The 12208-nt window shown below is 36.8% G+C and overlaps 1 long non-coding RNA gene across 7 annotated transcripts; it reads right to left on the bottom strand.

The window, feature by feature from the left end:
• Positions 1 to 677: 677 nt before the first annotated feature.
• Positions 678 to 11778, bottom strand: LOC5576409. Of its 7 annotated transcripts, none has more exons than XR_002499690.1 (3): positions 11447 to 11778; positions 11111 to 11261; positions 678 to 1487 (listed from the first exon to the last, which is right to left on the bottom strand). It is a non-coding gene; the product is annotated as an uncharacterized LOC5576409 (long non-coding RNA). The 7 variants fall into 7 exon arrangements; XR_002499693.1 differs by having other exon boundaries at positions 678 to 1419; XR_002499691.1 differs by having other exon boundaries at positions 11111 to 11229.
• Between the last annotated feature and the right edge of the window lie 430 nt (positions 11779 to 12208).

Here is a 12208-nt window from a genome sequence, read left to right as displayed (position 1 = left end):
CAAATGACGTCAAATTTTCTCTAGCCACCCCTATTTATAGATTTGCTTGAAATCAACGTTCTATTTTAAAATAGTTATTAAACTATTCGGACAGGTATGTGGGATTCAGTAAGTAAACGACATGAAGCTTTGATGTCTTGGCTTTCGATTGAGATGCTAATCAAGAAATTTCGTTAAGCCAGCGAAAAGTTATAAACGTTTAAAATATTTCATGCCAACGTAACGCTCTTGGTTTTGAAATTCCAATTTCACTCCTGTATAGAGAAGAGAGACGTACTTCTACGTCAAAAACGAAATATGACGTGACCTCCTAAGAGGTTTTTCCCAAGACGGTGTCCAAGAAGGATTACCACCGCTAGCTTTCGCCAACGGGTTCAACGAAAAATCGAAGGCACGGGTGCAAACAAGGATCGTAAAGGGATCAATAGTAGAAAAAATAGTACTGAAAAGGTATGCTTTAGGTAGTTTTTAAAAGATACGATGCGCACTAACTTGACAATTTAAATGTGCAATGATTTATCTTATTAAAATACTACATTACTTGGACACAACCCAAGGCAGAGAACGTGTAAGATTTTCCCTCAAACTCGGTGTTCATATGTAAACTACTTGTACTTATGCGTCTTTAAGAACTATTCTGTCATCAGTTTCCACAAATGCAAATTTCAGAATCCATATAATTTATCACACATTTTTTATTTTCATTGAGATGAACGTTTTACGATTAGAAATTCTTAAGATTATGTGTGTCACATTCGAACACATCACGCCGGTATCACATTGAACGTGATCGTATTAAAAAATGTATCACTCACTCACGACATGCGGACGAGCGTATCTATGTAGATAGGTATGTTATAAAACGGTCTCAATCGCTAATTACATTTCATCTTCTGAGCACTAAACTGAGCACTGAGCCATCCGAGCTGGCGGTTTCGTCTTGATTCGACCGGGTGGTGGTAATTAACCGTGCTCGGGTGACTTGTAAGGCCAACCGCAAGATCATGCCCACCACTATCACCGTCAGAATGAATCCGCACAGCAGCAGCACATCGTACCTAGTGTCCAACTCGGCCGTCCCGGGAACATGCTTCACTACCAGCACTTCGTCGTTGTTCTGTTTCTGCTCCGGATGATGCATGATTTGAACCGGTATGACGATGGTTACAGTTCTCTAAGCAGGAAATCTCAATTATATAGGATGAGGTCAACGCACAATGTTTATTCACTTTCGCATGTCCACGGCTCAACTGGCACGACCTATTGTTTGTAAAAGATTCTTCGTAGGTATTCTTAGCTTTAGGCATCGTTTTTTTTTGCTTTCACTTTCAAAGCCACTCTCTAGTGTCTAGTCCTTAGTCGTGTTTGCGCCAAAACTCAATTTCACAATGCATAATTCTCGCCGTTGCTGCTTGGTACCTTCAATACCGATATACGCATAATTGTCCCATTTTACTTTTTGTCGTTTTGGACTTTGTTCGGAAACGCTATTTATGAAAAGATCCCAATCAGGAACGCATAACTAGCACCTCTTTTGGTATCGTATGTACACTACCGTGAAAAAGTTTGGTTTCGCTCCCTAAAAACATACGAAAGTATTTTTGTCCATATCTCTGTAATTACTTGTCCAATTGCAACCCTCTATTGTTCATTCGAAAAAAAAAGGTAATCTTACTTCGTATGCTTTTTAACAAAAACTTTTTATGAATTATCTACACTACCCGCCATAAGTATGGAATCGCATCATCTAGTATTGCAACACCTCAATTGAATATTGCAGCACCCCCCAAAAAGTTTAGCATCACCCGTAAACTATTACACTAATGACGCAATATCTTGGAAACCTTACTTTCTAGAAAGCTGCGGTCTTCAGCAAAGTTGTTCAGAAGCGTTACGGCGTTCATCAGCTGAAATTTTCAATGCGCCATTTTGCCGCTACGTGGCGCTAGTGTGCATATAATTTGGTCATATTTTAGACGGCTCTAGCTCATGAACCTGATAACTTAGAATGTTCGTGTCTTCAGCAAAGTTGTTCAGAAGCTTAAAAGCAATCTGAGGCAGCACTGATTGGTTAGCAATTTTGCCGCTACGTGGCGCTTGTGTGCATGTAAATTGGTCATATTTTAGACGGCTCTAGCTCATGAACCTGACAACTTAGAATGTTCGTGTCTTCAGCAAAGTTGTTCAGAAGCTTAAAAGCAATCTGAGGTAGCACTGATTGATTAGCAATTTTGCCGCTACGTGGCGCTAGTGTGTGTGAACCTGACCACTTAGAATGTTTGTGTCTTCAGCAAAGTTGTTCAGAAGCTTAAAAGAAATCTGAGGTAGCACTGATTGATTGACAATTTTGCCGCTACGTGGCGTAGTGTGTGTGAACCTGACCACTGAGAATGTTCGTGTCTTCAGCAAAGTTGTTCAGAAGCTTAAAAGCAATCTGAAGTAGCACTGATTGGTTAGCAATTTTGCCGCTACGTGGCGCTAGTGTGCATGTAAATTGGTCATATTTTAGACGGCTCTAGCTCATGAACCTGACAACTTAGAATGTTCGTGTCTTCAGCAAAGTTGATCAGAAGCTTAAAAGCAATGTGAGGCAGCACTGACTGGTTAGCAATTTTGACGACGGTGGCTCTGTTTTTAGCGAAATGATGGATCCGAAATTTGAACTGAATATTGAAAATAACTTTAAATTAAAACTGTGTACGATTCCTTAAGGCATTAAATAAAGCCTATTTTAACAAAAAATGTCAAATTTTGATTTTTTTTTAACACATAGTAAACAATTATACAGTACTGACCCGATTTTGTCTACCCCCGATTTTGTCAGCTTTTTGACCCGATTTTGTCAGCCTGTTTTAAATTTATCAAAAAATTGCTTTCGTTATGTTTTACCACAATTTCATTAAAATTGATGATGAGGTTTAATGTCATTCACGCACGGACGTAGCCAGAGGGGGCAATGGGAATGCCTCCTCCCCTTTGGACGATGCTAAAAACAATATTAATTAATTAATATTAATTAATTAATCATGTGTCTGTATTCTTCAAAGATTGTCTCCAGCACTCATATTTATATAATTGTTACATGATGATAGAATGGAAAACTTATGGAGCATACCAAACAATCAGCCTTTTGAAAAACTTCTTGCCATAAATTATTCGAAGGGTTTATCAAATCAGTTGGGAAACTCAAAAAGGTTCAACAAAATATATTGTCAGCAGAATATTATCATTAGAGTAATCGGATAAAACTCCTCGTATTTCCCACAGGAATTCCACTCGAGATATCATTCATAATCCTCCAGATATTTCTGCAACGTGTTTCTCCAATTATTCTTGAAATTATTCTATAAATCGTTCCTGGCTGTACCTCGAATTTCTCCAGAGATTCCTAAACAAAATTTAAAGGTGTTTTCTGAAGGTGATTCTAAAAATTCTTCCATAAAAACTCAATTTAGTATGCCAAATATTAAACGAGATATGTACAGCGATCTCAAGTATCATAAAACTGTGTTCCGTTACTAAGCAACTTGGCAATTCACTAGTTAAATCATGCTTAAAATAAAAAAAACGGGATTTATACAACCGAGTTTATGACAGAAAAAACAAACATGTGTGTAGGTTCATTCATGAATTCATCCGAGAATTTCTCTCAATACTATTTCAAAAATTAATCTATTAATTCTTGTTGAAACTTTTTTTCAAAAATTTCCAAGCAATAATTTCATAAATTGTTCCAGAAACATACTGGGTACACCGAAAGGGTTTTTTATCTAAATTAAATTTTTTTTTTGCTTGAACATAAACTCGACCACAAACTTCACTCAAAATTCCAATAGAATATTTTTATTCTTCAAGTAATTACTTCAATAATTATCTTCTTTTAGTCCTTGTTGAATTCATTCCATTTCTATCTTCAGTATGTCTCGAGATAAACTTCAAAATTTGCTCACGAGATTTTCAGGAACTTTACTAGGAATTTCACTAAAATCATTTTGAAGCATTAAATCATCCCTTAGGTATAGGAATAATTTATGAGATTTATTCACAACTTCATGTTATGTAATTTATGAATACTTCTGCGCTAAAAACCCTGCATAAAAAAAAACCATGAAAACTAAAGAAAATTTCTTGGTTTTCATTCAGTAAGAAATATTTTTACATACATTCCGTTTGCAAACATTGAGTTTTAAAACAATGTTTAGGAAAAATTATGTAAAAACTCCGTATGAAACATTCTTTGAATTACACTAAAATGAATTCCAAGAAGAGCTTCAAGGCAATTATTTATGCTATTTCGAAGGAGTTTCTAAATCAAGAGTAATATTAATATGAATCTCTTTAGGAATTTCTGTGTTCTGTGAGAAATTTTTAGATAATTCATCGATCATGTATAACTAGGAACTCAGGTTGATTCCATTTGTCTTACTGGACAAAGCAAAATTGCCGATCAAAGGGACCACAACGAGTTGAATCTTTGGAGTTTTTCCAATAGGTAAATCTGCAAGACTTTAAATAGACCCGTCACTCAACAATGAAATAAGACGCGTTTAGGACTTTACTTAGCTAACTATGAAAAAATACGGTGGGCATCTTGTATAGTTTTATGTTTCATGCAAAAAGAGTGTAATGTATAATGATTGTTTTGTCGTGAAAATCGTGAATGAAATATTAAGAACCGATCTTCTCAACCCCTCCCCCCCTGATGAAAGAAAAAAACCTGGCTACGCCAATGGTCATCGACCCCTTAGAGACCGTTCAAATATTACGTAACGCAACAGAGGGAAGGGAGGGGGTCTTACATAGTGTAACGGTTCATACAAAAATTTAAAAATTTCTATACAAGAGTTGTTACGTGGAGGTGAAAGGGGGTCTAAAATTGACAAATTTTGCGTTACGTAATTTTTTAATGAACTCTTAAGAGTCCATGCAAGTTCTTGACGCGGTTCACAAGCAATCATTAACACGTCGAAATTTGAAAAACAGGAACATAATAAAATGACCCGATTTTGTCAGGTTTCCCATTTTGTCAGCCTAAAATTCATCGAGGGGCTGACAAAATCGGGTCATCACTGTATTATATTCCACAATGTTTTGAATTTTATCTATGTAAACAGGTTCGTAGAAAATGCCTTCTTCTAAATATTTGCTGAAGATACGAACATTCTAGGTGGTCAAGATCATGTGCTAGAGCCCGCGAAAATATAACCAAATCTACCTGCACATCTGAGAGAGCGGAGACAGATGGCTTTGATTGCGAGCTCCCAAAAGACAAGGGAACCTGTCTTAAACTGACACTGGAAAACCACACATTTGAAGAGCAAAGTGTAAAATACCGTCAAAATTTGAGTAAAGGTAATAAAGCTCTCTAGGTGTTTTTCGATGACTACACATTTTAAAAAGTTGAATACTTAAATATAGTCGTGTGCTGGAAACCTGCTATTGATTTTTTTATTCATACCTTTTTCATAGTTAACAACAAGAAGTGAATGCTTTTGACCAAAATAAGATCATTAGACCGTTGTGCACAACCCAGGAACTAGAGAAAGAAGTCTAAGAAGGCAAGAAAACATGACAACTGTCAGTGAGCTGTCTCCTCTCTCAACTGTACACTAGCACCACAAAGCGGCAAAATTGCTAACCAATCAGTGCTGCCTCACATTGCTTTTAAGCTTCTGAACAACTTTGCTAAAGACACGAACATTCTAAGTGGTCAGGCTCATGAGCTAGATCCTGCTAGAATATGATCAAATGACATACACACTAGCGCCACGTAGCGACAAAATTGCTAATCAATCAGTGCTGCCTCAGATTGCTTTTAAGCTTCTGAACAACTTTGCTGAAGACACGAACATTCTAAGTGGTCAGGTTTATGAGCTAGAGCCTGCTAGAATATGATCAAATGACATACACACTAGCGCCACGTAGCGGCAAAATTGCTAACCAATCAGTACTACCTCAGATTGCTTTTAAGCTTCTGAACAACTTTGCTGAAGACACGAACATTCCAACTGATCAGGTTCATGAGCTAGAGCCTGCTAGAATATGACCAAATTACATGCACACTAGCGCCACGTAGCGGCAAAATGGCGCATTAAAAATTTCAGCTGATGAACGCCGTAAGGCTTCTGAACAACTTTGCTTAAGACTGCAGCTTTCTAGAAAGTAAGGTTTCCAAGATATTGCGTTATTAGTGTTATAGTTTACGGGTGATGCTAAACTTTTCGGGGTGCTGCAATATTCAACTTGGGTGTTGCAATACTGAATTATGCGATTCCATACTTATGGTGGGTAGTGTATATAAATAAAAATGGAATGGTGTTTGTATGTCACGAAATGGCTCACGAACGGGGCAACGGATTTGGATGATTCTTTTCACTTTTGTTCGTCAAGGGTTCCGACGTGTTTGTGTGTATAAAAGTTCCAGGATGTTCACCGGGAAAGTAGGAAAAACGGGACTGAACGGAACTGTCATTTTGTATGGGACGATTCATAGCGGTTTTCAACAGCCTACTTTATGGCAAGACGAAGTTTGCCTAGACCACTAGAGATATGACACTTCAAAAGTTTAACTGAAAATACATCGCCAATTTTACAGCATTGGATCGACCAAAATGCAAAACCAGTAAGGCACTAGAACTATAATCTAATGGAGAAAAGCACTTGCGAAATTTTAGCGGAAAACGGCCTGTGCGCCGCCGCGAAATATGTCGATTTTCTATTTTCACACTGATGATTGTTTCATCTAAAAAAAAATCTGTATATTGCTTTAGGATTGTTACAGCAAATCATACATAAAAGCGTCAAAGCTCGCGTAACATTACTAAAGGACCTATCTAACATTGAGAGGCTCTCTTTGTTTACTTTCTCTTTCATTAATAACTGAGTCACATTAATCTCTTCTGTTGCTTTTTTTGTATGAAACGCTAGTCAAGGAAATTGACTTTCGATCTATAGTGAAAAACTTCCCAAAATCTTTAGTATTCCACTGTTATAATCAAAAGAGAACGAGAGAGGAGAGAATCTCTCATTTGTACATAGGTCCTTTAGTAATGTTACGCGAGAAAGGATTTCTTGAGATAATTATTCAGTTGATCTTACAGGAATTCTTCTACTGATTCCATTGAGAATCATTTCGAAGGTTCTTCTGATGATACCTTCTGAAGTTTCTTCAGGAATTATTCTGTGAATATAGATTTATTCAGAAATGATTGCAGAAAACCTATCAGTACTTTTTCCCAAAGATTAAGTTCTCCTAAAATTCCTTTGGGAATTTCGACGGTTCAGTCAAGATTTGCTCTATTTTTTTTATATCTGTCTAGGAATTCCTGCAAAGGTTGCACCAGGGATTCTTCTGTGAATTTCTCCGAGCTTATATTCAGGAACTTTTTTCAAGAAACTCAATTTATAATTTTTTTTTCAATTCTTCTTGGATTACTGCAAACATATGTTGAAGAGTTTATCACGGCGACTCTCCAGGAACTCATGTATTTTTCAATATCGGATCCCACGTCCGTAAGCTGTACGACCCGGAATTCAAAGAAATATCCCAAGTACTCTCTCCGCATGTTTCCATCGGATGAAAATCAGCTGTTCATTACAAAAAAGGATGACATTTCAAAAGAATAATAAATAATAAAAACATTTTGTTCACATCATTGAGCATCAAAATAACTTGTGGAGCAGTTTTTCAAATAATGATGATATTTTGAAAGAATAATAAATTCACTGGAGCTAAATATTTCCGTCAATGTACAAAAAAACTACTTCTAAAAAGTTCAATTGAATAATCAATGAAATCCTAGATTTTGGTATATTCAAATTACAAATAAAAGGATATATGAAATTTAAAAATAAGAGTACATAAAATGTCTCGTTTTTTATTTAACAACAGTTGATGATTCAGATTATTCAAAAGAATACGTTATCTTACCAACTTTGCAAAACTTAGATAAAAATAATCAATTTTACAAAATGATCTTTTAATAAACCATTTGAAAATAAGCTTCCAAGAAAATTCCCGTTCAACCAAGAGTCATTCGACCAAAATAAATGTACCAAAGCAATTCGACCAAATGTCCATTCGAACAAATGTCCTTTCGACCAAATGTCATTCGACCAAACGTCATTCGACCAAATGTCATTCGACGAAATGTCCTAAAGCCAGTAGAAACGGGTCGTCAGTATATTTGAAAGTCAGAACATTATGTCTTGCGGTGAACAGAATTGAATACTATGTATGAAAATTGTGGTCAATTCCGAAAATCACTAGACCGAACAGCAATCACTGTAGTCGACGCTGTTCAAAAGTTTGAAATGGTTGAAAATCTTTACCATAACAATAGTGTTCTGTGAAATTTTCAGCTTTTCGATGTTGATTTAAAGGTGGTCCAAAAGACGATGTAGCTTTGTATGGAAATGACAATGGAGAAATTTTGAAAAGCCCCGGACTGCAAATCTCGTTAATATAGATAATAATAATATTAATAAATTTTGAAAAATGTTCCAAACACGTTAGTACTGTAATGTGACTACAAACTTATCATCTCACCGTGAAACTCATTCTTCAAACATTGAATTGATCCTTTTGATGCTAGATCTGTTTTGGATTTTTGCAGAAGATTTCAGGGCTATCATCCCATATGGAGGTAAATTACAGCCAAACAAATTTATGAATATCTCTCTTCTTAGGATTGAATTGCTGTCTTCAGCAACTTTCTGCATTATGGTTATGAGAATAAGTTTTCACCATGACATGATAAGTTTGTACTTACGTCATAATATATTATAACGAATTTGTTTTTTTTTTAATTTTCATAGTGATTTCCATATAAACCTACATCGTTTTTGGGCCACCACCGAAAAAGCTGAAAATTTCACAAATCACTAAGGTAAGGATGGTAATAAAGATAGGGAAGATTGGATTTAATTTTGAACCGCCCTAGTCGACACGTTTTCGTCGACATTCACGAGCGATCAAACGAACGTACGAATGGAAAATGTCAATTGAATGCAGCTGACCTCGATGGCGTCACCAGAAAACGGTACGGCTTTGTTTATTTCTATAATTATTCGTAGAGCTGCTTTCATTGTATGTAGGTCACTTTCGCCATAACTAGCAAGAGCTATTAATGTTGTTCATGATCGTACATTTCTAAAATCTATGCAAAATTTATGAAAATGTGTAATCTTACAGATTTTGTGTTTCTCGATGTTCATTCTACAGCACAGCTCGTGCAGTGAGGTGACGATAGCGAATGATAGTTGAGAAATCATTTGACTGCTGACCATGGAAGTGAAACACGAACGACGCGAAAAATGTCGAGTGTTTACAGCACTGCTGAATAGGCCTTCCTAATGGTGCAAGGTAAGTATCATTCAGATTTCTTATGTAAACTTCTTTCAGCTGGGCAGAGTATTCGTAAAATCTAAAAACGGGAAAAAAAATCTCACAGGATCTTAAGACGAAGTAGGCCGTCATTGAAATTTGTACCCGTCCACGGTGTACTATAATAAGAAGAAGGTGATATATTCCGAAAACTGACAGCTACTTGACGACGTCATTCCTATCCACCTCGAACAAATTTGCGAAAAAAATGATCTAGTGGTCCGGAAGGTATATGGTACGATAGGAGTGACGTCACATATTTACAATCAAACTTGATATTTACATCAGTAAAGAGCCTGCCTTGTTAATTTTTATACCGTGTACCCGTCGTTGATGATTGTTGCTAATTCATCTCACGATTTCGAATCAAAGAAAATCAGTTGGTTTTGCAGTTACACAGCTGAAAAAGTATCAGCATACTTTATGCATGTTAGCGCGTACAGTGACACTTTTTCAAGTCAATATAAACGATCAAGATTAAGTTTTATCACTTTGAAATGCAAGCTGAAAAGTCATCATTGTTGCCAAAACGAATAACGGTGAAGAGCAAACATATGTCAGTGAAGAGCAAACATAGTTAAAAAGAATGTTATTTTTTCTTTAGTGTGAACATTAGCCTGGGACACGGTTATATGAAAAATTAAGATTCTCGCTCCAGTCCACTTTTTGGATTGCATTTATGTCCCATAACAACTGTGCAAAATTTCAGCTCGATCGGTGAAACTATATTTTAACGCCAGCCGTTCAAAGTTTATATGGGATTTACTATGGGAAAACTTACTTTTGCAAAGAAAAATCGCCAGAGGTCGCCCATTGTCCTCTATAAAAATTCTGAACACAGATCTCGACAGGTATTTCTACGATGAACAACATTGCCGAAGACCGAAAAGCAATCCGATGCATGTGAAAAAAGTATACAATTAGCGTCACGTATAACTACAATTTAAGCATTACTGTATAACTAGGATTCCAGTGTGTTTTCATTTTATAGTATTTTTACCCTGGATGTTACGCTTATGAAGAATCATGATTATGACTCAAGGAACCATGATTTGTGATCCTGATATCATGACCTTACCAATTTATGAATTTCATTATTTGGGGATCTGATTTCCTTCCGTGTAGGCATCCCTGCGAGTAACGGTCACAAGGTACAGCTCACCAATCCTAGACCATTGAATACATTGGTAAAAATTGAAACATTGTTCGGCTCCATTCTGCACAAATGTCAGTTGAGTCTTATTTCAAATCTAAACATGGTCTTACATCTTAAGGATATAAATCTTCTGCAGTGGGAGGACTGAGAGGGATTTCGTAAAAAAATATTGCCATCACAGCATCGCGAGACATCTTTCGATTGGGTGGGTAAATCAAAAGTGATGTTAGGCTATGAATGAAAGTGAACTAAGCAGCCAGGGAGAAGGAGTGTCAGATGAAATCTTATGTCGATGCACTCCCACTCAGATCGTGTAACGATTTGTGTTACGAATTCTGAGTTAAATTTGTACTCCTCAGAACAACCTAATAATCGACCAATTCTTGAATCGTAGAGGAGATTCTGTCAAGTCTGTTGACAAGGGCAATAGAGCAATTTTTCACTATCGCTAACGCTCATTTACTCACAAACTTACTCAACTTTTTTTCATTTATTTATCCACTTCCTCATTATCTTACATACAAACAGCATTACTTCCCATTTCAAACTATCATGGCACATTTTTTTACCTCTTCCCATGTGGCTCCGTTTGGCACATGACACTTGAGCCCTCATTAAGTGCCTCAACATGTAGTCATAACATATAGATTTTCTTCTTTAAGTTCAACGTATACGTCAGAACAGTCATCTGCGGCAGTACGGTCAACACAAAATTGATCACTATGATTTGTGGGAGTGTTAAAGTATAGAAGTTATCTCAAAAAGCCATGCTTTAAATTTCATAGCAAAATTTATGTTTTTCCGATAATACTAACTCTTGGCTCAAATGAACGCCCTATCCTCCTTGCTATTGCAAAGAATTAATTTAAATTTATCACATCTTCAAACGTATTTTTCTTGGTTACCTATTCAGGAATATGGGACAATTGTGCGTATAATGGCTTGTGGCGCAACATTAGAGGACAGTTACTGTAATCCAAAAGTTTTAAGTCAATAAATGGTGGCCTGTTGTTGGCTTCCAATTGCACTGCATCGTTCCGATTATTATTTATAGATTAAATTATCGCCTTTTATCTCGAAGCGCGTGGTTAAGCGGACTTTTTCACTGGCGTATGCGACTTAGACAGTATCTTTGGTGATAATGACGCCGATGACGTTGATCTCTGCCGATTAGAACTACTTCTTCAGAGAGTTAACAAAAGTGTTTAGCGCGATGGCTTCTAGAGGCCGACTGATGAGCCGGAATGATTCTCGACAAATTAGAGCAGGTTAGTATTGTTTTGCAAGCGCGGTCCACTCCACAGGTGAAGTGTGATAATGTATATACGACAGATTATTTGATTGATGGCATCTGCGCCTGTGCGTTGGGGTTCGCTTTTCGATTGCGGTTGCGACGAACTTGACACTGATAGCCTAAATCACTCGTCATGAAGGTTTAGAATGCGCGGAAACAACGATCAATTGATAAGATTTTGGTTTGTTAGTTGTCACAGTTGTGGTAAATATATGTTGACAAATTGGTGTTTAGTAGTTCTTTGAAATCGCTATCATCACACGGTCGCATATGCTCCTTGGCTTTGCGTACGATATCGACCTTATTGGAATCGGTCGCAGGCCCGTTGGAGGATGCCTTTGTGCATCTGAAGAGAGAGACATCGAGGATAGGC

Source organism: Aedes aegypti, chromosome 2 (assembly GCF_002204515.2).
Source record: "Aedes aegypti strain LVP_AGWG chromosome 2, AaegL5.0 Primary Assembly, whole genome shotgun sequence".
Taxonomy (NCBI): Eukaryota; Metazoa; Arthropoda; class Insecta; order Diptera; family Culicidae; genus Aedes; species Aedes aegypti.
The sequence above is the reverse complement of the archived record's forward strand: the minus strand, read 5'-3'. Positions and strand labels throughout refer to the sequence as shown.